The sequence below is a fragment of the Podarcis raffonei genome, chromosome 7, assembly GCF_027172205.1.
Source record: "Podarcis raffonei isolate rPodRaf1 chromosome 7, rPodRaf1.pri, whole genome shotgun sequence".
Classification (NCBI taxonomy): Eukaryota; Metazoa; Chordata; class Lepidosauria; order Squamata; family Lacertidae; genus Podarcis; species Podarcis raffonei.
The window spans coordinates 27364322-27388677 of record NC_070608.1 but is presented as its reverse complement, the minus strand read 5'-3'; the positions used below and the strand labels follow the sequence as shown (position 1 = coordinate 27388677).

Sequence of the window (24356 nt, the reverse complement as noted above, 5' to 3'; positions counted from 1 at the left end):
GTCATGACGGGAATTCTCTGTTCAGGTGAGGTGCTCTTGTTGCCCACCAATCACTGAGGACGCTTCCACAACAGAAAAAGAACAGCTGCACTGAAAGGACTCTTGACAATTTACTAAATGTTTATCTATCAAGGTGATCTGCTTTACACATCCGGAATCAAATACTAAACTTCTTCTGCCCCCCACCCCACCATAAATGCCAGAGTTTTTTACTACCTTTCTCCTATTTCCTATGAAACAACTGCTACTTAGATAGATGTTCCTTGTTTCAGAAGAGGCCTCTTTCCTGTGGTCTTGTTACATTAGACTACAGAAAGTGAAAGAGTGCTATCGGGTGAACCAATTTACACAGAGGAATTGTTTCTCAACAAGCACAGAAGCAGCTTAACAAGTTGTCAATTTGAAATGTTTCAACAGGAGACAGAATGGAAAATACTCAACTCCACTGCAGTGCTACCGCAGCTGCTGAGATCACTTAGGTGGGGGAAATGGAAGGCTCTTGACAGTAAGAAAAGGAGTAGGTGGAACAAGCTCTCATTCCTGAAACCACCACTTCTACAGGAGTAGCACTAGGGGCAGGGAATGAGCAAGGTGGGAAAGAAAGGGTTAAGGAGGTTTTCAAGAGGCCAGTTCTCCTGCAAACATGAGCTGTTAGGAGAAGGATGTTCAGGAAACGCATGCACTTGTTCACAGAAACATAGGGAGCTGCCTTATATTGAGTCAGACTCAGACCACTGGTCGATCTAGCTCAATATTGTCCACAAGCAGCCCTCTGGGATGTCAGACAGGGGTCTCTCCCAGCCTTGCTTGGCTATGCCAAGAATTGAGCCTAGGAACTTCTGCATTCAAAGAAGATGCTCAACCATTTTGCTACTGCCCTACCCAAGTCTGTGTAACGGTTCAGGTGTATGCATGTATGCCAGCAATCTTGGGAGGGGACAAGATTGTACATCATTTGAGGGAGTTGAGGAACTGCCCAATGTTGCCCTCTCCTTGAGTTGCAAGTCTGATAGCAAAATGGCCCTGAATATTGAAACACGCCCTGGAGTTGTTGAAAGTCAGGGAGGTGTTATAGTTAGAATCTGGTTTCAAATCTCCACTCACGAATAAAGCGCAGTGGCACTGCTGCCCAGCCAGGACCCTAAAGAGAGCCTCCCCTGCTTTAGGTTAAGAGAAAGTCAAGGGTGAATGAACTAAATCAAGCCAGGAAGTCCCACTCAAAGCACCTGAATTCTGCCGACAAGCACTTGAAACCCTGCTGGAATTCTTACAGCACCCCTAACTGGGTGAGGTCCACATTCACACCATACATTAGGCAAGAGGGGTTTGTTTCTAGCCAATAAGGCAAGATGACTCATCCCGGACACCCAAGAAGAAGAAGAAGAAGAAGAAGAAGAAGAAGAAGAAGAAGAAGAAGAAGTAGAGTTTGGATTTGATATCCCGCCTTTCACTCCCTTTAAGGAGTCTCAAAGCGGCTAACATTCTCCTTTCCCTTCCTCCCCCACAACAAACACTCTGTGAGGTGAGTGGGGCTGAGAGACTTCAGAGAAGTGTGACTGGCCCAAGGTCACCCAGCAGCTGCATGTGGAGGAGCGGAGACGTGAACCCGGTTCCCCAGATTACGTGACTACCGCTCTTAACCACTACACCACACCGGCTCTCAACCACTGGCTCTTAACCAATACACTCACACTGATTTCTCTCTCAGTAGGAAGATGAAACCCGAGAACTCAGGGTTTCAGGCCGTCAATCATTGCTGTCAACAACAGTAGAAGCTCAGCTCAGCAATCCTGAACAAGCAAAATGCTTGCATAGGATCTCTCTCTGGGAGCAGAGAGAGGAAAGTTGTAGAGCTAAAAAAAAACCCGGACCACATTGACTGCTGTTAAAGAGCAATGTGTTACTTTGTATTTTGTAGCATTTATATGTAACTATTTTAATACTGTTTCCAGTAAAAAATTAACGTTATTGTGGTGGAGAGCAAATTCACTTCTACTCTACACAAGGTTCTGGTCAGGGATCCCACTTGCATCAACAACATATTTTATATCCATTTTGTGTTTATGGAGGATTTTGGATTCATGCCAGTGATGTCATACTGTAGCTGCCCCCAGTTCCTCTTGGCTGCATAACCTCCAAGTTACAATAAAACACCACAAATAAGACACAAGTCAGATACTACATAGAAATGGGGGGCATGTTCAGCTCAGACAATGTAATCCTTCCTGACAACCCAGCTTACTGGGTGGTGTGAATATAATTGTGATGACACAGGTAAAAACCTGCATTGCAAGAAAGGAGAAAGCAAACAAACCAGTCAGACTAGCCCCTCCACTTTCTTAGAGTAACCACTGTCTCCAAGTGGATATTTATTTTTCTCTGACAGCACACTAAGCAGCCTTTTCACCTTTTGGACTTTGGCCCAACTTACTCCGAATACTAGGTAGGGTGGTATGACAATTAGACATAATGTGACTATAAGGCCACAGACCAATTTCTTCCCCAAAGAAATTATGCTTTTGTTTAAGAATGTAGACTGCAAACATAACCCCACACAAGCACAAATAAAATTACTTCTGAGTAGACATGGTTAAGATTGCAGTCTTAGTAAGGTGACAAGTTAAAAAGTTTGAAAAAATGAATTTTTTAAAAAGCTAATTTTACAGGAGAAAGCTTTTGTTAAAAAGATACAAGTGCATCCAGTTATACCTATACTTGACCATTATTATAATCGGTCTTTGAAAAAAGGTTGTGCATAAATTGAAAGGGGAAATAACTATTTATAAAAATCAGACTAAACGATATGAAAACTGTTCCTCTTCACCTCTCTCCCCACCTAGATGTCATTAATCCAAAGGGACTAATTGAGGTTTCAAGGCCGTTTAATCTCAATAGTCTGATTCCAGTGGCATTCATAATCATGTCTGCCTAAGTAAAGCTTATTGCACTCTGACTTTGGACAGTGTATTGTAAAGGTTACTTACTGCAGCTTGTTTGATGGCTTTTCATCCGTAATGGCTTCAAGGCCAAACTCATGGGCACTGGGCTTATAGCAGTGTATAGATAATTACTTGAAAGTCTGCACCTTCTGGCTCCCTGCTGGTTGAGTGCAGTTGCTGTCACTTGGAAACTTAAGCTTTTTTGCATGCCACTACAACACACACACACACACACACACACACACACACACACACAGAGCAACTTGCAGTTTCAGTGGCAGTCCAAAAGCTAAATCCTAATAATTGCAGTAGCCAGGAACAGCTGTCTGGCTTTGAACAAGGGATGCTCTGCAAGCTACCATGGACCCATGGACAGGGTTCTGTCTTGGGCCCGGTCTTATTCAACATCTTTATCAACGACTTGGATGATGGACTCAAGGGCATCCTGATCAAATTTGCAGATGACACCAAACTGGGAGGGGTGGCTAACACCCCAGAGGACAGGATCACACTTCAAAACGACCTTGACAGATTAGAGAACTGGGCCAAAACAAACAAGATGAATTTTAACAGGGAGAAATGTAAAGTATTGCACTTGGGCAAAAAAAATGAGAGGCACAAATACAAGATGGGTGACACCTGGCTTGAGAGCAGTACATGTGAAAAGGTTCTAGGAGTCTTGGTTGACCACAAACTTGACATGAGCCAACAGTGTGACGCGGCAGCTAAAAAAGCCAATGCAATTCTGGGCTGCATCAATAGGAGTATAGCATCTAGATCAAGGGAAGTAATAGTGCCACTGTATTCTGCTCTGGTCAGACCTCACCTGGAGTACTGTGTCCAGTTCTGGGCACCACAGTTCAAGAAGGACACTGACAAACTGGAACGTGTCCAGAGGAGGGCAACCAAAATGGTCAAAGGCCTGGAAACGATGCCTTATGAGGAACGGCTAAGGGAGCTGGGCATGTTTAGCCTGGAGAAGAGGAGGTTAAGGGGTGATATGATAGCCATGTTCAAATATATAAAAGGATGTCACATAGAGGAGGGAGAAAGGTTGTTTTCTGCTGCTCCAGAGAAGCGGACATGGAGCAATGGATCCAAACTACAAGAAAGAAGATTCCACCTAAACATTAGGAAGAACTTCCTGACAGTAAGAGCTGTTCGACAGTGGAATTTGCTGCCAAGGAGTGTGGTGGAGTCTCCTTCTTTGGAGGTCTTTAAGCAGAGGCTTGACAACCATATGTCAGGAGTGCTCTAATGGTGTTTCCTGCTTGGCAGGGGGTTGGACTCGATGGCCCTTGTGGTCTCTTCCAACTCTATGATTCTATGATTCTATGATTCTATGATTCTATGATTCTATGACCCAACTGCCACATGAGTCAGCCTTGGATCAGAACCACTGTCTTATTCTTAGAATGAAGGGCTCCAACAATATGGTTGTATGTGTGCGCGTATGCACACTCACAACAGCTTTACCATATCTAAATTGTGATCCTTGGTGTGTGTGTTTTTGAACTACATAATTCCTTCCAAACTATACTATTAGACTTCAGGAAGATGGATGTGTTGTTAGCCTGAGCTTGAACAAGGGCAAAGTTTAATGTCAGAAGTTATTTGAAAAAGAATGAAAACCATTTCAGCTTTGGGGGATGCTTTTTTAGCGCTCTCTCTCTCTCTCTCTCTCTCTTTCTCTCTGCCAGACATGCCAACGATTCTTTTATGTTCCTATTAGGGAAGGTTACAGAAGGAAGCCAGCTGAGTCTGCTGAACTTCACATGTACTCGCGTGTCCATAGCTCCTATTCCCTCTGTCATCTGAGCATGCAATCTAGAGAGGAACAAAAGCAGAATATAATGAGTGCTGCAACCGGAGTTTCGACTTTAAAGACCTCCTTGCAGTCTGTTATTTGAAACAAGACTCCAGCATGTTAAGTGGTGCAGAAAAGGATACTGGCACCCTTCAGCCACAAAGCAGATGATCAACCAGTTGCCCATATTCAAAGCTGAATGAGCAGCTGCCTGAATCTTTTTGCCACCTTGTTGGCTCGCCTTCCCCATGTGCCTCCTATGGCAGTGGTTTCCTATAGAGGAATAGAGTCGGAAGGGACCCCAAGGGTCATCTAGCCCAACCCCTGTAGTGCAACCATGCCCAATCTGATGAACTCCAGATGTTGCTGGACTGCAACTCCCATGCTGATTGCAGCATCAGGGCTTGACAAGGCATGTGACCCTCACCTGTTCCAAGCCTGCTGCAGCTGAGGAGTCACACAGCTTCTCCCAGAGCTAGCGAGCCTCACCTGGCCAGGCTATGGGCTCTTGCCTGCCTCAGCCTCCTAGAGCAGCCCTCTCTCTGCTCCCTACACCTCAGAGCCCACCATATTAGTGGGGACAGGGGCCACTCTGGTGACGGGTTCTGCTGCTTTGATTCCTGTGTATTGACCTCCACCCCTTTGCCATCACCCTGTGAGTGCTTCCTTCTCCATCCCCGGTTTGCCCCAGTGTGTCCCAGTCTCAGCTACACCCTTCACCGGGATCCTCTTTCTCCTCTCTGTCATTCTGCCAGGTTCAGGTGATGGATTAGTCCTGTTTGAGACCCACCTGGAAATCTGATGCCATTCAGAGTTGGTAGCACTGGGATAAGTTCCCCAGTGATCTGACTTGTGTTCACCCTAAGTTGACCTTGTGAGCCTAGGGGTTGTCATGCTCCTGCAAACATGATAAAAGCCACTGCAGATTGAATCCAAGTGCACTCTTCTTGAAGTGGGTCATGGACCTTCCCCCCTTCCTACTCCAGGCCATCAACACTGGAAGCTGGAGCTAAGTGCTGGAAGACATTTGTCTCCGAGATGCACTGACCCTAATAGGAATGCTTGTTGTCTGCCTTCTGACTCACCCCTCTGTATTATAAACTCTAGGCTCTCTCTTTCCCAAGCAGTGGTATAAATGTCACTTATTTTGTTTTGAGACATAACACACTTTAGTCGGGGATTTGTTGCTTTGTGGGGTTGTGCCTATATGCATTGAACTAAGGAAAGCAGCTTCTAATCATAAAACTATATGCAGCCCTAAACAATGCATGTAACAATGTCAGTATTGTAGAACAGATGATATTTGCAGCACAAAACTAAGAAACATATATATTCCTCATGGCCTCTGAAAACCCTCCTGCCCTGATCTGAGGACTTCTAATGCATGGAAATGGAGGCAGCCCAGCATGTTTTAGCACTGATGTAGTGAGTCTTATTTCTAATCATTAATACCATTTTCAACTGGTTGAAGGTTTTGAATCTAATTTTAACAAGCATATTTGGATTGTTTAGGGGGATATTCAGCCCAGTTCATTTTGGTAATTATATGAGATGAGATGATTTCAGCAAAAGTTATTTGTTAGATGGTGTTCTACTTTATTACTTTCTTGCAGTTATTAAATAAATCAATATCTTTAATAAAAAAAAACAGAGTTGGAAACCAAATTAGAGACTCAGGTTTGCTTTGTTTCACATGGGAAATGTGTGTGGAGGCGGGGAAATGACAAGACACCTAAACCATACAACAACAAGACATGTGCATTAGTAACATGATCCTTCTTCCCTAAATGCCACCTTTCCACAAATTGTCAATATATTTCAAAGGCATCTTGCCTTCAGTGACAGATTCTGAATCCTCAAGAGACAACTTCTTCTATCTGAGGGTGACTGGTGTGGAGAAAGAAAAAAATTCCATGGGTCCCTGGCTAATCATGTTAAATTGTTGGTGTGGTGCTCAGCTAAGTTTTACTCAGAGCAAGCCCATTGAAATTGATGGACCTAACCCAGCTAGTTGAATACCACCTTTGTTTTTAACCACACTACTCTGTTTTCTTCTCTTGCATGTTTCTTGTTGACTACAGTGACATCTACTGCTGCCAGGCAGATTTTAGGAAACAGCACAAAAAAGATGCATACTATGCTGAGGACTCATGAGTGCCCAATTGGATTGATATCTGAACCACAGCAGCAATAGCAACCAATGCAATTTCCAGAATAGAATGGAGCCAGGATTCAGTGTATATATTCTTAGCACACTTAGGGCTAATTTGGATGTCTACTTAACACTGGCTCTTTAAGATCTGGGTCAACATGACTTTTTAACGGGTGTGTCAGTTTTAATGTGTCAGTTCCATAATGCCAATGCATGTAACATTATCCTATTGTCATGGGCTGGCTGGGCAGAGAGGAGTGGTGGAAGGTACCCCCTGGGGAACCCCTAAGGGACGAAGGCTCAAAGCCTGGGGATTGGTGGTGGGACAATAACAAGTGGTCAGAAGGAGAAGACAGAGAAGATTGGGAGGAGGTATTGGAAGCTGAAGAGGTAACAGGGTTTAGTGAGCAGGAGGAGTCTGTGACAGAGAGAATCCCAGAAGCAGAAGCAGGAGAGGAGGAAGACGAAGAGGAAGAGATAAGTCAGGTCAGTGAAGAAGCTAGAGTGTCTCCCCCTCCTGCTGTGACAAGTTTCATTCCCCCCTGGTCTCTCAGAACCAGAAGAGGTATGCAGAGGGAGGAGTAGAGTCAGGCATGCCGACAGAGTCTCAGATTGCTTGGGAAGGACCCAGGGGAGGAGGAGACTTAGGCTGTTGTAGGAAAGCAGGGACCTTCAATCCTCACAACTGCCTCATAGGGGCAAGATCTACTGGGAAGAATTACTGTGCTCAATTAGGCCTAGCACTACTGAGCAGCCTTGTTTCTTCTAATAAAGAGTTAACTTCACTTACTCTGTGTAATCTATTGCTGACCCACTCCTGACACATACAACCTTTCTGAAACAACAGAAACCTCTTCCGAACAGGTGATCACAAGAGGAAAAGCTATCTGAGGTGTGATTTGGAGTGGGGTGGGGTGGACACGAAAGCAGTTAAATAATCATATCACTTTGTGCTTCTCAAATCCCCAATGATACTCCAGAACTGATGGATTCTGTTTAAAAGAAGCTGTCAGGGTAATGTTTCATGTGCCCTTGTATAATCTCTAGTTTGACCCTGAGAATAAACTATGGGAATAACATTACGCTAGCAACCCCTTTTTAATAGAGATGAAATACCGAAAGATGGTCTCTGCTTCTTAACAGAGCTTGAACCAACAGTGATTTGGCATTGGCCTAGATGAGATGACAAAAATCTTACATCAGGACTCCAGTTTGTTTCCTTCTTTTTTATTCTGCACAAGAAGCAAAACTTTTAGTCAGCTTTTAGCTTTGTACAGCTTGCTTGGCAAAATGTACAATTAGCAAGGTTTATCAAAATGAAGTCTCTGAACAGACCACTGCACAGACATTGCAGGTTAATGGTGTATGAAGCATTAGTAAAATCAGAACTGAATGTGCTGATGTCTCAAAGCCTTGGCGGCTGCTATGAGAAGCACGACAGCAAGGGATGTTTTTGGAGGTGAGCCCCAGGGCACAGGAGGAGGGGTGGAGAAATCGCAGGTTGCATCTGCAGGATTAATTCTGTACCATCGTAGCAAGATGCATGGCTCCTTCTCCCTTTCCCTCACTCACCCAGGCACCCAGACAGAAGTACACCTAAAAATCAGCACCTGTATCAAGGCATCCTAATGCATCCCATGAGGACACGGATTTAGAACCTGAGGAACCTGAGTCCAGCCACAAGTTCCCCATCGCCTAATCTAAAAAGGAGAACTATTGGCAAACCAATAATGATGTACACCTGGTTGGCAGAGCAATCCTAACTATAGAAAGCTCGGAACATATCCTGGCATAAATTACCCCTGTTCCAAACTCCATTCAGGAGAAACTTGGAGGAACTTTGATTGCCCTTTTGCCAGCCTTTTTCTTCTGGGTTGCTAGGGCATGTGATCAATATAAAGGGTTGGAATAGGTGTAAGTCTTTCTTTGCCCTGTCCTACCCCTGCAATGCCCCTTTTGGGGGATTCTCACTGGTGTAAATTATACCAATTTAAATTATGCTGGATGAGTCCACTGAAGCTAAATTAAAAGCAAGAAGTTGCCTCTGAGCTCCTAAATAGGTTGATAATTAACTTTTGTTGTTTTCTGCCAGCTAACGTGAGTGTTTAACCTTAGATCACATGGGAGGCTATTAAATTGCAAATTGCCATTTTGGAGGGAGTTACCTTTAGACTTTGTTCCCTGGCTCTTTGAGAGTAGGATGTAAATGAAGCTCTCTAGGAAAATAGCTCCAAGCAAAATGGATACTGTAAGGAGAGAGGCCTTTGCTTATAGATCTATTTGGATTATTTCATATTTTGTAAGATGCTGAGCCTATTCCTTGGACTGGCATATGTCTTATGGAACTGTCTGGATGTATCATTTGATGTTTTTGTTCTGTTTCTGAAGAAAATCATGCAAGTAAAGCTTTAATTAAACTTATGGGCCTTGGCAATGTTTTATTTCCAAAAAGGACTCAGTTTTCACGTTTCCAGTCACTTCAAACTGCACAATATTAATATTTGCAGAGTCTGTGCCAGGCATCAGGCTCAGAGTAAGTGCATAACTTGCTGTTTGCTTTCTCTCTACTTATTAAAGGGAGCTCAGTAGTGGAGCATCGACTTTGCATGCAGAAGATCCTAGATTCATTCCCTGGCAACAACATTCCCTGGATGTCTGAAATCCCAGAGAGCTGCTGCCAATCAGTGTAGACAGTAATATGGTGATCTGACTCAGTATAAGGCAGTTTCCCATGACACTGATCAAACAGCATCCTCCATCCAATGAAGCAAAATTAGCCTGAACCAGAGAACGGTACTGCATAATGCACTGAACAAATTTGCTTCCTTGTGCTTACCAGTTAAAATAAGACAGCATACATTCGTTAGATGACCATGTGTTCTCTTCCCGAACCTAGCAAAACTCTGCAGGGACAGATCCTGCAGTCATTTGCAGACGAATGAGGAGCCAAATGAGGCATGAGTCATAGCAATGCAAAAAGAAGTGTCACAAATGTTGACATTAAATACAAAGAGAAATGAGAAATGGTTCTGAGCAAGAGCAGCTGAACAAACAACAGCCAGTAAAGTCCAGCAAATACTGGGAAGGGAGATAATGAAAAAGGGGCAAATATTTGTGAGGAGGCACAAAAGAGAACAGTAAAAAACAATGCAGAAATAATAGATGAATGCCTGTAGAAAAGTTATAGAAGTGACATATCAGAACTTTAGGTTTTGCACAATTAAAGCGGATTATCGTGCTTTGTTGCTGTGTTTGGTTTAAAAGGCAATTTTTTAACAAAAGCAAAAAAAAACTTTTGGAATTAGGAAAGTGAAAGGAAAATGGACTGAAACGTGTAGGGTGAGCAAATGATTCATGGGAAGACGTGTAAACATCCTGCAAGCAATTAGGATGAATGCAAGATGAATGCTCACTGTCGTATAACTTCCCTGTAAACAAACCAGAATGAATGCTCAATAAAGGCCAAACATAAAGACCACCTTCTCACCTTTGTGCAAATGAGGACGAGTGCTGAATAAAGGAGGAGCCTCCTGTTGGCAGAACTAGGATTTTGTACTGTTGCAAACAGTCATGGGATGTGCGGATAGACAAGCAGGAGGAAGGTTAAGCATTTTGCACTGTGCTATTTGACCACATCCCCAAAACATCATCCCTCTGAAGTGGATATATTCTCCAGTTTTTTAAAATAAATCCAAACTTGCATCTCCTCACACCAGGGGTACCAACAGGAATAAAATATTTGGGGGGCAGGTAAGCCCCACCCCACTTAACTGATTGTGTGACCCAGTGCACGCAACCATTTGAATGGCAACGCCCATCAACTTTGTGGGGGGGGGGGCTGTCAAATATTTTATTGTGGAGGCCGAAACCCCTCACCCCAGGAGTTGGCTCCTATGCTTCACACTGGTGCAATACTGCAAATGCGAATCATACGTCTACAGTGGTACCTCGGGTTAAGTACTTAATTCGTTCCGGAGGTCCGTTCTTAACCTGTAACTGTTCTTGACCTGAAGCACCACTTTAGCTAATGGGGCCTCCCACTGCTGCCGCCGCGCCGCCGGTGCACGATTTCTGTTCTCATCCTGAAGCAAAGTTCTTAAGCTGAGGTACTATTTCTGGGTTAGCGAAGTCTGTAACCTGAAGCTTATGTAAGCTGAAGCGTATGTAACCTGAGGTACCACTGTACCTCCATTGGCATTACAGCTGGGACCACTGCCAGTGCCTAAATCCAAGGACCGAGACCGCTGCAATCATAATAAATTGAGCTTGGAAGGGGGCCTTATTTACCATTGGAGTTGAGCCTTTGATACATTCCAGAGAGCAAGAAGGATCCTGCTCCACCAGCCCCTTTTGCAAATTGGGCAATTCAGCCTCCCGGTATTCCAGAAATAGAGCTGTGGGCCTTGTCTTTATTTATGAGTTAGTCCATATCTCCCTCGGGGTTAACTAGGCTTTGCCCCTTCAGAGTATCCAAGCAACCTCATCCTGGCACCTTCCCTCTCTTAGCCACTTTGCTGCTTCACTTCAGATGCGAGCGAGCTGAACATACACCTGAAACGGGAGGGTCAATGCACATCGCTGGAGCTGACCCATGTCAGATGAAATGTTGTAGCTGCAAACAAAAACTGCACCTTTGACAGAATAAGGAACTAACGGATTTAAAACGCAAGCACAAAAATGTGAAAGGGGCACAGAAATTATGAAAGCGAGGGGGACTTCCTCCCATAAACTTTGCTAGACTTCCAAGAAACAATGGCAAGAGACAAGTCCAAAGTAATAAGACAAACCTACATCCACTGGTCATAAATCAGAGGTGCTTTATAGTGCCATAATATCTTTTTTATACCTCTAATACATTGTAGCACTTCCAGAGCTGAAGTGGATCTACAAGGGCTAATACAGCAATGGTGCAGGCCCTCTTGGCTGTGAGTCCTGAAAGACCTGCTCCCTGCCTTGAAAACCTTTTCCCACCTGGCCCGGACTGACTCCAGCTGCAAAAGCTGAGGCTGCTGAACATAATATTAGGCTGGGGTGTTATTTGGGGGGTTTTGTTGGGGGATGTGGTTGTTGCTGTCTGTTTTTTAAAAAACTTGTTGTGATTTATGTGGAAATGATTCAGTTTGGTAATGTAATTTTTTAATGTTTTATTTATTGTTTATGCTATGCTATGTTGTAGTTATGTATTTCTCTCATGTTGTAAGCCGCCTTGAGCATGGTTCAAACTGTGGAAAGTCATAGAATCATAGAATAGAATCATAGAATCATAGAGTTGGAAGAGACCACAAGGGCCATCGAGTCCAACCCCCTGCCAAGCAGGAAACACCATCAGAGCACTCCTGACATATGGTTGTCAAGCCTCTGCTTAAAGGCCTCCAAAGAAGGAGACTCCACCACACTCCTTGGCAGCAAATTCCACTGTCGAACAGCTCTTACTGTCAGAAAGTTCTTCCTAATGTTTAGGTGGAATCTTCTTTCTTGTAGTTTGGATCCATTGCTCCGTGTCCGCTTCTCTGGAGCAGCAGAAAACAACCTTTCTCCCTCCTCTATGTGACATCCTTTTATATATTTGAACATGGCTATCATATCACCCCTTAACCTCCTCTTCTCCAGGCTAAACATGCCCAGCTCCCTTAGCCGTTCCTCATAAGGCATCGTTTCCAGGCCTTTGACCATTTTGGTTGCCCTCCTCTGGACACGTTCCAGTTTGTCAGTGTCCTTCTTGAACTGTGGCGCCCAGAACTGGACACAGTACTCCAGGTGAGGTCTGACCAGAGCAGAATACAGTGGCACTATTACTTCCCTTCATCTAGATGCTATACTCCTATTGATGCAGCCCAGAATTGCATTGGCTTTTTTAGCTGCCGCGTCACACTGTTGGCTCATGTCAAGTTTGTGGTCAACCAAGACTCCTAGATCCTTTTCACATGTACTGCTCTCAAGCCAGGTGTCACCCATCTTGTATTTGTGCCTCTCATTTTTTTTGCCCAAGTGCAATACTTTACATTTCTCCCTGTTAAAATTCATCTTGTTTGTTTTGGCCCAGTTCTCTAATCTGTCAAGGTTGTTTTGAAGTGTGATCCTGTCCTCTGGGGTGTTAGGATCAGGATGCTCTTGAGTCCATCATCCAAGTCGTTGATAAAGATGTTGAATAAGACCGGGCCCAAGACAGAACCCTGTGGCACCCCACTAGTCACTCTTCTCCAGGATGAAGAGGAACCATTGATGAGCACCCTTTGGGTTCGGTCAGTCAGCCAGTTACAAATCCACTGAGTGGTAGCATAGTCAAGACCGCATTTTACCAGCTTCTTTACAAGAATATCATGGGGCACCTTGTCAAATGCCTTGCTGAGATCAAGGTAGGCTACATCCACTGCGTTCCCTTCATCTACCAGGCTTGTAATTCTGTCAAAAAACTAGATCAGGTTAGTCTGACATGACTTATTTTTCAGAAATCCATGCTGACTATTGGTGATCACAGCATTCCTTTCTAGGTGCTCACAGACTGTTTGCTTAATGATCTGCTCCAGAATCTTCCCTGGTATTGATGTCAGACTGACTGGGCGGTAATTATTTGGGTCCTCTCTTTTCCCCTTTTTGAAAATAGGGACAACATTTGCCCTCCTCCAGTCTGTCAGGACTTCGCCTGTTCTCCAGGAATTCTCAAAGATGACTGCCAGTGGTTCTGAGATCACATCTGCCAGTTCTTTTAATACTCTTGGATGCAGTTCATCTGGCCCTAGAGACTTGAATACATCTAAACTAGCCAAGTATTCTTGTACTATCTCCTTAGTTATTCTGGGCTGTGTTTCCTCTGCTGAATCATTTGCTCCAAATTCTTCAAGTCGGGCATTGTTTTCTTTATCGAAGAAGACTGAGGCAAAGAAGGCATTGAGGAGTTCAGCCCTTTCTGTGTCCCCTGTTTGCATTTCACCATCTTCTCCTCTGAGTGACCCCACTGTTCCTTTGTTCTTCCTTTTGCTACGAACATAACCATAAAAGCCTTTTTTGTTGCTTTTAACCTCTCTAGCAAGCCTGAGTTCATTCTGTGCTTTAGCTTTTCTGACTTTGTGTCTACATGTGCTGGCTATTTGTTTGAATTCCTCTTTGGTGGTTTCCCCCCTTTTCCATTTTTTGTACACATCCTTTTTTAATCTTAACTCAGTTAAAAGTTCTTTAGATAGCCACCCTGGCTTCTTTAGGCACCTTCCATGTTTCCATCTCATTGGTATTGCCTGAAGTTGTGCTTTTACTATCTCCCTCTTAACAAACTCCCAGCCATCATGAACTCCCTTTCCTTTTAGTATTACTGTCCGTGGGATCTCACCCAGCACTTCCCTAAGTTTTATGAAGTCGGCTTTCTTAAAGTCAAGAAATTGAGTCCTAGTATGCTTGGCTGCTCCTTTCCGCTGTATAGTAAACTTCAGAAGAGCATGATCACTCACTCCTAATGATCCTTCCACTTCTACCCCACTAACCAGGTCATCAACATTGGTTAGGACCAGATCTAAAATGGCTGTTCCTCTTGTTGCTTCTCCCACTTTCTGGACAATGAAGTTGTCTGCAAGGCCAGTGAGGAATCTGTTTGACCTTATGCTCTTGGCTGAGTTTGACATCCAACAAATATCCGGGTAATTGAAATCCCCCATTACTACTATCTCCTTTCCTTTTGCATGCTTGGCCATCTGTTCCAGGAAGGCATCATCTATGTCCTCCGTTTGGGTTGGGGATCTATAGTAAACTCCCACAATGAGGTCACTGTTATTCTTCTCTCCCTTAATTTTGACCCAAATGCTCTCACTTTGGCTTTGAGGTTCTAAATCTTGGATCTCTTCACAGGTATACACATCCCTGACATATAACGCCACTCCTCCTCCTTTCTTGTCTGGTCTGTTTCTCTGAAATAGATTGTATCCCTCCATTATTACATTCCAATCGTGGGACTTATCCCACCAGGTTTCAGTGATGCCTATATGTCATATTTAGTTTGCTGTACCAAGAGCTCAAGCTCATCTTGTTTATTTCCCATGCTTTGCGCATTAGTGTACAGACATTGAAGTCCATTAATCATTCCCCCGTGTCTCTTATTTAAGGATTTTTTTCCTCCCACCACTAGGTCTGCGTGCTGTTTGCTCCATTTGGTCTATGACATTTGGATGATCATCTTCATCAATTGATAGACTCCTACCTTCAGGAGCACTGTCTCCCTCCCCCACATTAATCAGTTTAAAGCCCTCCTGATGAGGTTTCTGAGATTTTTGGCAAAAACATTCCTCCCAACCGTTGTGAGGTGCAGCCCATCGCTTGCCAGAAGTCCATCTTCAAGAAACTGCAGTCCGTGATCTAAGAATCCAAACCGTTCCTGTTTACACCATTTGCGAAGCCAGCTGTTCACTTCCACTATTTTTCCCTCTCTCCCTGGGCCACGTCGTTCAACTGGGAGGACAGATGAGATGACAATTTGTGCATTTAATTGCTTCAATTTCCTGCCCAGAGCCTTGTAGTCTCTTTTGATCTTCTGGAGGCTATTGCTTGCAATGTCATTGGTTCCCACATGAACCAAGAGGAAGGGGTATTTGTCAGTGGGTTTTATGATTCCTTGCAGTCATTCAGTTACATCTTGGATCTTAGCCCCAGGGAGACAGCACACTTCCCGAGACATCTTGTCAGGCCCACAGATCACTGCTTCTGTTCCCCTCAGTAGGGAATCCCCTATCACCACTACACGCCTCCTCTTAGGTTTGGTCGGGGTTCTTCCGTGAGCTGTCCGTTCCAAGGTCGCCTGCACATTCCCTGAGGACTGACTTTGCTGCTCATCTTCATATACCTGATCGACTGTAATGAGGGAGAGAACCTCAAATGGAGTCTGCTCTTCGTCTTCCATGCTAGGGGAGAGGACCTCAAAGCGATTGTGTATTTCTAAACAATCAGAGCGAACCCTGGGCCTCCTACTTCTTTGAGTCACGTTTCTCCATATATCTGGCTCCTGTGTTGGTGAACTAGCCTTCTTCTCAGGGGAGTCCCCTGTCTCCTCCTTGGTGGAGACGGTGTGCTCCGTTGCTTCCAAGAAGAGCTCCAGCTCTCTAATTCTTTGGAGCGTAGCTACACGTTCCTCCAGTTGCTGGACTTTGTCTTCTAAGAGGGCAATCAACATGCAGTTGCTGCAGGTAAAGCTGCCTGCAACCTTTGGCAAGATGGCAAACATTGCACAGGAACTGCAGGCGACTGCAGCTGTTCCCTCACCCTCCATCTTGAGAACGTGTCGTTGGGGGTCATCATAAAAATAAAATTGTGTATGTATGTATGAAGTACAGTGGTACCTCGGGTTAAGAACTTAATTCGTTCTGGAGGTCTGTTCTTAACCTGAAATTGTTCTTAACCTGAAGCATCACTTTAGCTAATGGGGCCTGAAGTGTATGTAACCCAAGGTACCACTGTACATATCCATACTATGCAAAGCCAGAGGCGGAGCTTCATGTTCTGGCACTAGGGGGCGGAGAGCAGGAAGGGGCGGGGCTGGCACATGTCCTGGGGGTGTGGTGCTCCACCCATAGGGGTGTGGCACACCGCCTGGAGGCGTGGCACCCAGCACAGGCAGGGGGGAGCTGCGATGGCACCCCACCGGGATCAAGCTGCCAGGGGCGGTACGCTTCCCCCGCACTCCTCTTCCTCTGCCACTGTCCAAAGCTCAAATTAATTACAATCCATAAAGCTGGAGGCGAAGACATTGAAAGTGGGATACAAAATACTTCATCTCAAACTCTGGAACAATATGTGCATTGCCAACCTTAGTCAATATTTTATGTCAATACAGAGGATGTTAGTATTGTAAATCACAGAGCAAGGAAATGTAATTTTTGAAAAGTACAATGAAAATCTGACAAAAGACTCAATGAGTCCTGTTTTCTCCAAACAGTCTTGTTTCTCAAAGGAATAAAGTGGCCCTAATGTAGAGCTATGATCGTGTACTACAGGCTTCCTATGTTATACAGAGAATTCCTCAGCTATAATATACATTTACATGATGAATTCACCACATTATGAATTTGGTAACAGAACCAGCATAATATATTCTAATTTCAACTCAATCCTTTGAGTGCTGTTGCATAGCTAGCCAAAACGCCAACAGCTATGCATCAGAGGGAGGGATCAGCAGGCTCAGGATAATATCACAGCAAAAAAAGTTTTTTAAAAAAACTAGAAGAAAGCCTAAGTCCCTCCCCCAGCCCCCACAAATAGTCCAGTCAAATACTGAGTGTGCTTGGTGGCTATGGAAACCATATGGAATGGAGTGGTTGAAGAAGTAAGGAAAATAGTATAGAAAACCACCTTGTCTGTTTTATATATATTTTTGCTATATTGTAAATCATACAATCATTATCATAGAATTATAGAGTTGGAAGGGACCCTGAGGATCATCTAGTCCAGCCCCCTGCGATGCAGGAATATGCAGCTGTCCCATACGGGGATTGTTACCAGGACCACACTCTAGCCAACTGGGCCATCCAGGCATTAATCACTTCAGGATGCCTCATGGAAAGTGATTAATAATAGTAATTAATATTATAATACTAGCAACAGTCAGAAAACATATCAGCTTAGGAAATGCTGTTCTCAGATGCTTTTTTCTTTCTTTCAAACATAGCAGCTCTATTTGGTGTGATTGATTTCATTAAGAAAAGGAAACGTGCCACCAATTATAAATTTAGAACAGTAAGAGCAAACGCAGCAATGTGTCAGAGGTTTTCCTGTTCTTCTGAGAGCTTGGATAAAGAAGGGAAGAAAAATCCCACAAATCTTGACTAAAATATGGCTTCTAAGCAGAGAGATTCTGGTGCTCAGAGAGTGATCCTGTTATATAATTTAAAATGAATTTTAAAACTTACATAAAATATCTATCTCACAGTCACAAATGTAATGCTGTAATAAATCATACAGGGAATCTGACTTGCACAAAGTTGGTTGCATGAGAATTATGGCTGTAAGTTAGCTGATGCTCACCTGCCGAGAAGGTGTGGAGTTTTGTGCATGGGATTCTAAAACAGGCTTCATCAACCTGGTACTCTCCATATAGGACCCCTGGACAGTTAAGTCCAGTCAAAGGTGACTATGAGGTTGTGGCGCTCATCTCACTTTCAGGCCGAGGTAGCCGTCGTTTGTCCACAGACAGCTTTCCGGGTCATGTGGCCAGCATGACTAAACCGCTTGTGGCACAACAGAACACCGTGATGGAAACAAGAGCACATGGAAACGCCATTTACCTTCCCGCCACAGCAGTACCTATTTATCTACTTGCACTGGTGTGCTTTCGAACTGCTAGGTTGGCAGGAGCTGGGACAGAGCAACAGGAGCTCACTCCGTCACAGGGATTCAAACCACCGACCTTCTGATCGACAATCCCAAGAGGCTCAGTGGTTTAGACCACAGTGCTGGCTACATCTCATGGTAGTCCAAAAACATCTGGAGGGTGTCAGGCTGGTGAAGGCTGTACCAGAGCAACAAAAAGGCAGTGGTGAAATCCTAAGCCAGCTGCCATTTGCACTGACACTCTAACTCCCATCAGCCCTACCAGCATGGCCAATGGTAAGCAGTGATGGAAGTTCTTCTACCCCTTGAGGATTGCCTAGAAAAGGCTAGAAAACGCTCCCCCCGCCTGAGTCTCAACATCCATCTCAATGTTGCATTTGAATGATTGGAGGTATGTCCATTTAATTTCATCTTCAATCCTCACATTAAGCCAATATGAAATTGATACATGCATCACCTAACCATTCCAAAGTGGCATTAACTTGGATTAGCACAAATCTTGCAGCGCTAACTGTAAAAAGAAACTTCTGAACAGCTCCAAGACTCTGAGCACTTTAAGAGCTGCCACAATAATTGCTGATTGAAAAAACAGTTAAGGAAGATCAATGAATTAAAAACAGCAACAGAGAAGTCTGAGGTTCGACAAGCACTTGAACCATTTTCAAAAGTAAAGATGCGTTGAGCATTGCTTTAAACGGGGCCAATTTATTCTTAAAACGGTTACGAAGAGAGATAAGACTAACTGAAGATGTTGCATTCAAGTTCCTATTAATACAGTGTCATCATAAATGAGAGATAAATCTGGTTTAAAACAGGATCAGAGAATTTGTGACTACAGTGACACCATGTGGCTAGATGGAGTGCCGACAACAGTTCTCTGTTGATCCTCAAAAGTTTGCCCAGGCACTCAGTAACACGTGCATCATCTGAGCCTCTGTAGGAGTGCTCTTCAAATTATATTTCAAAGACAACAACATAACATTCATTCTACACAAATTGCAGCAACAGTGTGAGGGGGGAATCACTTTGTCGCGAGGACATAAAAAAGTAAAGATAGCCATGATGGATCAGACCAAAGACCCATCTAGTTCAGGATTCAGCCAACCAGATCCCTGAGTGCAACAGTCGTCTCTTGCACTTGTGATTCTCAGCAACTGATAGCCAGAGGCAAATAGTCCTGGAAGTGTAACATAGTTGTCATGAGAAGGCGTAGCAACTGGTAGCCTTATCCTCCATGAATTTGTCTAATCCTCTTTAACAGCCATCTAAGTTGGTGGCTCTGGGTTCCAGTATTATGAGAGAAGAAAAACTTCTATCCACTTTCTGCACACCAATGCCCAATCTTCTATGTCTCTATCACACATTGACTTACTATTTCTTATCTCTAAGCTCAAAAGACCTATAACCGTAGAGGGGAAGTTGCTTCATCACCCTGATAGTTCAGGTTGCCCTTTTCTGATCCTTTTTTAAGGTGAGGCACACAGAATGGTACACAGAATTCCAAGTGTGCTTGCACTTGGAGAACACAGTGGTCAACTGAGAATATAGAGGTAAAGATTATTCTTTAGGTATAGCTGTATAGGGCTTTGTACACCAGAACCGGCACATCAAACATATTCTGGAACTTCCTGTTCAAACTTGTAACTTTTCATACCACAGGTGATCAAGGAGTTGGGGGGGGGGGGTTGTCCCACTATAATTGCACTATAGTGCTTCAGACAGCAATAATGTGGTGGTACTAGGGAAGCACAGAATAACTAATAAAGCAGAATAAATCTACCACATGTGTCAGGAGCATGTTTCAGAATGCATCTGCGACAAAACACCAGTCTAAAGGGGCTCATCACTCACTGGACCAGAGAATCATGGAATCATAAAGTTGGAAGGGACCATGAGAATAATATGGTGTAACCCCCTGCGATGCTGGAATCCTTCACTCAACATGGAACTCAAACCCACAGCCCTGAGATTAAGAGTCTCATGCTCTACCGTTTGAGTTTAAGAGTTATATAAATTACTCTGTCCACCTGTGAATCTGCCCCACCTCTGGCATGCAGCTTCCGAAAGTTCCCCACAAGCGAATTTGGTCCTTAGGCTGAAATATGTTCTCTTTCTTGACTATAATGTTTCTTCAAAGTTCTCATTACTCGTTGTTATGGGAACTTTAAAAATAAATATATGCCAGCTTGTTTGTTCTCCCCCCCCCCCCCAAATCCCCAAATCATTTTACACTTACCTCGCTCGTTGCCAGAACAGTTCCTTCATCTGAACTTGCCGTAAGCTCTAACCACGGGGCTAAGCAACTTCTAATGCAACCTTTTAAAACATGCAACATGTTTAAGCATTCTCCCCCTCCCCCCAAAAAAATAAATCGTGATTCCCATTTCTTTGGTTAGCTGGACTTGGATGGCCAACCTTACACTTTCAAAAGAAATGAAAGTCATGCTGGCATTTTACCACAAGGTGGCAACCAAAACATACAAAAATCTATTGCGAAGAACGCAAACCACCTCCTCATTCATATATACTTTTCTGACAACTGTGTTCCTGGGTTAAAGGCAGAATCTTGCACACAACAGAATGTTTTTTACGTTTCCTGTACACACACAAACAAAGGTACCAGTGGATTTTAAAATGGCTTTCTTCTCTCTTTCTCCTTCACTATTATCATTTGCAGATATAGATAGAAAGGAAATTGGAATTCTGCTGCAGGAGGCTGTTTGCCTAAGTGGGGGAGAAGCACTGATTCCCTGCAGCGAACGTCTGCCTGCCTGCTGTTCACATCCTGATTCTTTGACTAAATAATGCCACTTGTCTCCATTCGGAAATCCTCCTGAGCCACTTCTACTTGTCTTACGAAGACACACTTCCGATTTAACCTGAACCCTTATTTAACCACTGTAGAGCTCAATATCTTTTGCATCAAGTCCTTTTGCATCAAGGGTGGGAAACGTGGCCCTCCAATCCTCTCTACCAGGCCCTCAAGACTCTCCCCAGGCCACTCCCCACACCAGCTTTCCTGTGCTCCCTTCTCAAGTGCTTTTTCACGGCTGAAATGTGTCTCTGGACTTGGATAATGCCATGTTCTTGTCTGGGTGGAGGATGAAGAGTGTGTGCTTTCATGTTTTTATGTGGAAATCTCTGACATGCACCCAAAATGCTGCCTACTGTTATGAAGATGAGAGTCATGTCCACTACTCCACCCACTTTTGACTCTGGTCTCACCCACCACCTGGCATGTGGCCTTCAGAAAGTTCCCCACAAAAGAATGTGACTCTTCAGCTGGTACAATTTCCTCACACTGGTCTTACATCATGGAACCCTCCTTTATAAAAGATTTCCTTGTAACCAAGTGATAAGGAGAATAGCAGATGCTCCAAATGTCCCTATTTTCCAGGGACAGTCCTGGATTTATAGAAGCTATCCTAGTTTCTGATTTGATCCTGGAATGTCCCATTTTTCCCCAGGACATCCCTATTTTCATCAGAGAAATGTTGGATGGTATGGAGTTATGCAACCTCCAAGCCAAGGAGATAAGGAACGATACAACCTTTAGAAGACATCTGAAGGCAGCCCTGCATTGGGAAGTTTTTTTAAATGTTTAATGTTTTATTATGTTTTTATATATGTTGGAAGCTGCCCAGAGTGGCTGGGGCAACCCAATCAGATGGACAGAGTATAAATAATGAAATTATTGGTATTATTAGTATGGAATAAAAGGTAAAGGGACCCCTGACCGTTAGGTCCAGTCATGGCCAACTCTGGGGTTGCAATGCTCATCTCGCTTTATTGGCCGAGGGAGCCGGTGTACAGCTTCTGGGTCATGTGGCCAGCATGACTAAGCCGCTTCTGGCGAACCAGAGCAGCACACAGAAACACCGTTTACCTTCCCACCGGAGTGGTACCTATTTATCTACTTGCACTTTGATGTGCTTTCAGACTGCTAGGTTGGCAGGAGCAGGGACCGAGCAACGGGAGCTCACCCCGTCACGGGGATTCGAACCGCCAACCTTCTGATCAGCAAGTCCTAGGCCCTGTGGTTTAACCCACAGCGCCACCCGCGTATGGAATAGGACGTCCCTATTTTCATCCAAGAAATGTCAGAGGGTATGGATAATTGGGGAATTGAAGCCCGTTGTCAGGAGCCCAGGCTGTCATCTTGATAACACAGCACGCAAGTCCCAATTAGCTTGAAGATATATTGCAATACAATTAGCCTCGGACGTCTAACCGAACGTCAGTGGCTTATGAATCAGTTGACCCTTCTGAAGAATGCTTTCTGGTTTTGCAGAATATCCTGAACCTATGACCCTTACATTTCTGGGTTTGTTTCTTGTCTAATACCTTTCCCATATGACAACTCCTTGGGCTCAGATGATTAATTGCCTCCTCTTCCAATGAGGAAATGCTATTTCGCCTGCTTTCTAAGTCCGCCTGTGTTTCTTGCACGAGCTGACTTCTCACCCTCCCATTCTCTGCCGACTCCTTATCAACATTCCATTCTGTGTCAGAGAGAGGGGGAGAAGACTTACTGACTCATGCTGTGTTTATCTACTTGGGGCAGATGTGTTCATGACACCCATTTTGCCCCCTCCCCAGCACCATTTTCACTCCAGAAGGTTTGCTTGAAAACATGACACAAGTTAAGGAAGTCCATTTGTATTATCAGAAGTAAAACAGTGTCTGGAGGCAGTTGGAGAATGGATGGCAGCTAACAAATTGAGGTTGAATCCTGATAAGACAGAAGTACTGTTTTGGGGGGACAGGAGGCAGGCAGGTGTAGAAGACTCCCTGGTCCTGAAGGAGGTAACTGTGCCCCTGAAGGACCAGGTGTGCAGCCTAGGAGTCATTTTGGACTCCCAGCTGTCCATGGAGGCACAGATCAATTCTGTGTCCAGGGCAACTGTTTACCATGCAGACTGAGACCCTACCTGCCCACAGACTATCTCGCCAGAGTGGTGCATGCTCTAGTTATCTCGCTCAGACTACTGCAAAGCGCTCTATGTGGGGCTACCTTTGAAGGTGACCCAGAAACTACAACTAATCCAGAATGCGGCAGCTCGACTCGTGACTGGGAACGGCCGCTGAGACCACATACTGGTCTTGAAAGACCTACACTGGCTCCCAGTACGTTTCCGAGCACAATTCAAAGTGTTGGTGCTGACCTTTAAAGCCCTAAATGGCCTCAGTCCAGTATACCTGAAGGAGCATCTCCACCCCCATCGTTCTGCCCGTACACTGAGGTCCAGCATCGAGGGCTTTCTGGCGATTCCCTCACTGCGAGAAGAGAAGTTACAGGAAACCAGGCAGAGGGCCTTCTCTGTAGTGGCATCCGCCCTGTGGAACGCCCTCCCACCAGATGTCAAAGGAAAAAACAACTACCAGACTTTTAGAAGACATCTGAAGGCAGCCCTGTTTAGGGAAGCTTTTAATATCTGAAGGACTATTGTATTTTAATATTTTGTTGGAACCCGCACAGAGTGGCTGGGGAAACCCAGCTAGATGGGTGGGGTATAAATGATAAATTATTATTATTATTATTATTATTATTATTACAGGAAAACAAGCAACATTAGAGCTCACACTGTGGCCCTCAAGAACTAAGCAGATGACTCTTGCAATTAGCTCACATTCTTCATCCAAGGAGCAGTAATGTCAGCATCACAGATAAGAGCTTAGCAGGAAAAAGGAAATCCTAAAAAGCAAGATCTAATACTCGCATTAGAAATAGTCTTTTGTGAAATTATGAAATCCAGTTTGGCAATGGTTCTGCTTGTCACGTTTATGACATTTTTGCTAAGGAAGTCTAACACCATGCATTCTTCCTTTATTACCCTGGGCCTCCATCTTCCCCTTTCTCAAAGACTGTAAACTCCTGTAACCTCTGCCCTGAGGCTTCTCAGATCTCACTGGGAAGGGGATTCGATAGCTGTGGTGCCACCACAGACAAGGCCCTATCTCAGGTACCCACCAAGTGAATATCCACTAAGGGCAGGCCAGAGAACATCTACTCACAGATTGGGACCATTTTATTTGTGAGATCACCTTACCCAATATATATCCACTAGACCATTTTGATCTGGAGAACTGGCACTTTAGTTAGCCTAACCTTGGGGATCCCCAAGGAATACAGATACCCTCCCTTGTGTGTGGA

The 24356-nt window shown here is 44.3% G+C and overlaps 1 protein-coding gene across 1 annotated transcript in view; it reads right to left on the bottom strand.

The window, feature by feature from the left end:
- Positions 1-481: 481 nt before the first annotated feature.
- CALB1 (calbindin 1) overlaps positions 482-24356 on the bottom strand; it is a 185011-nt gene continuing 161136 nt past the window's right edge. Inside the window, exon 12 of the transcript XR_008331429.1 lies at positions 482-498. The gene's annotated coding sequence lies outside the window, so the exon portion shown is untranslated. The remainder of the gene's footprint in view (positions 499-24356) is intronic.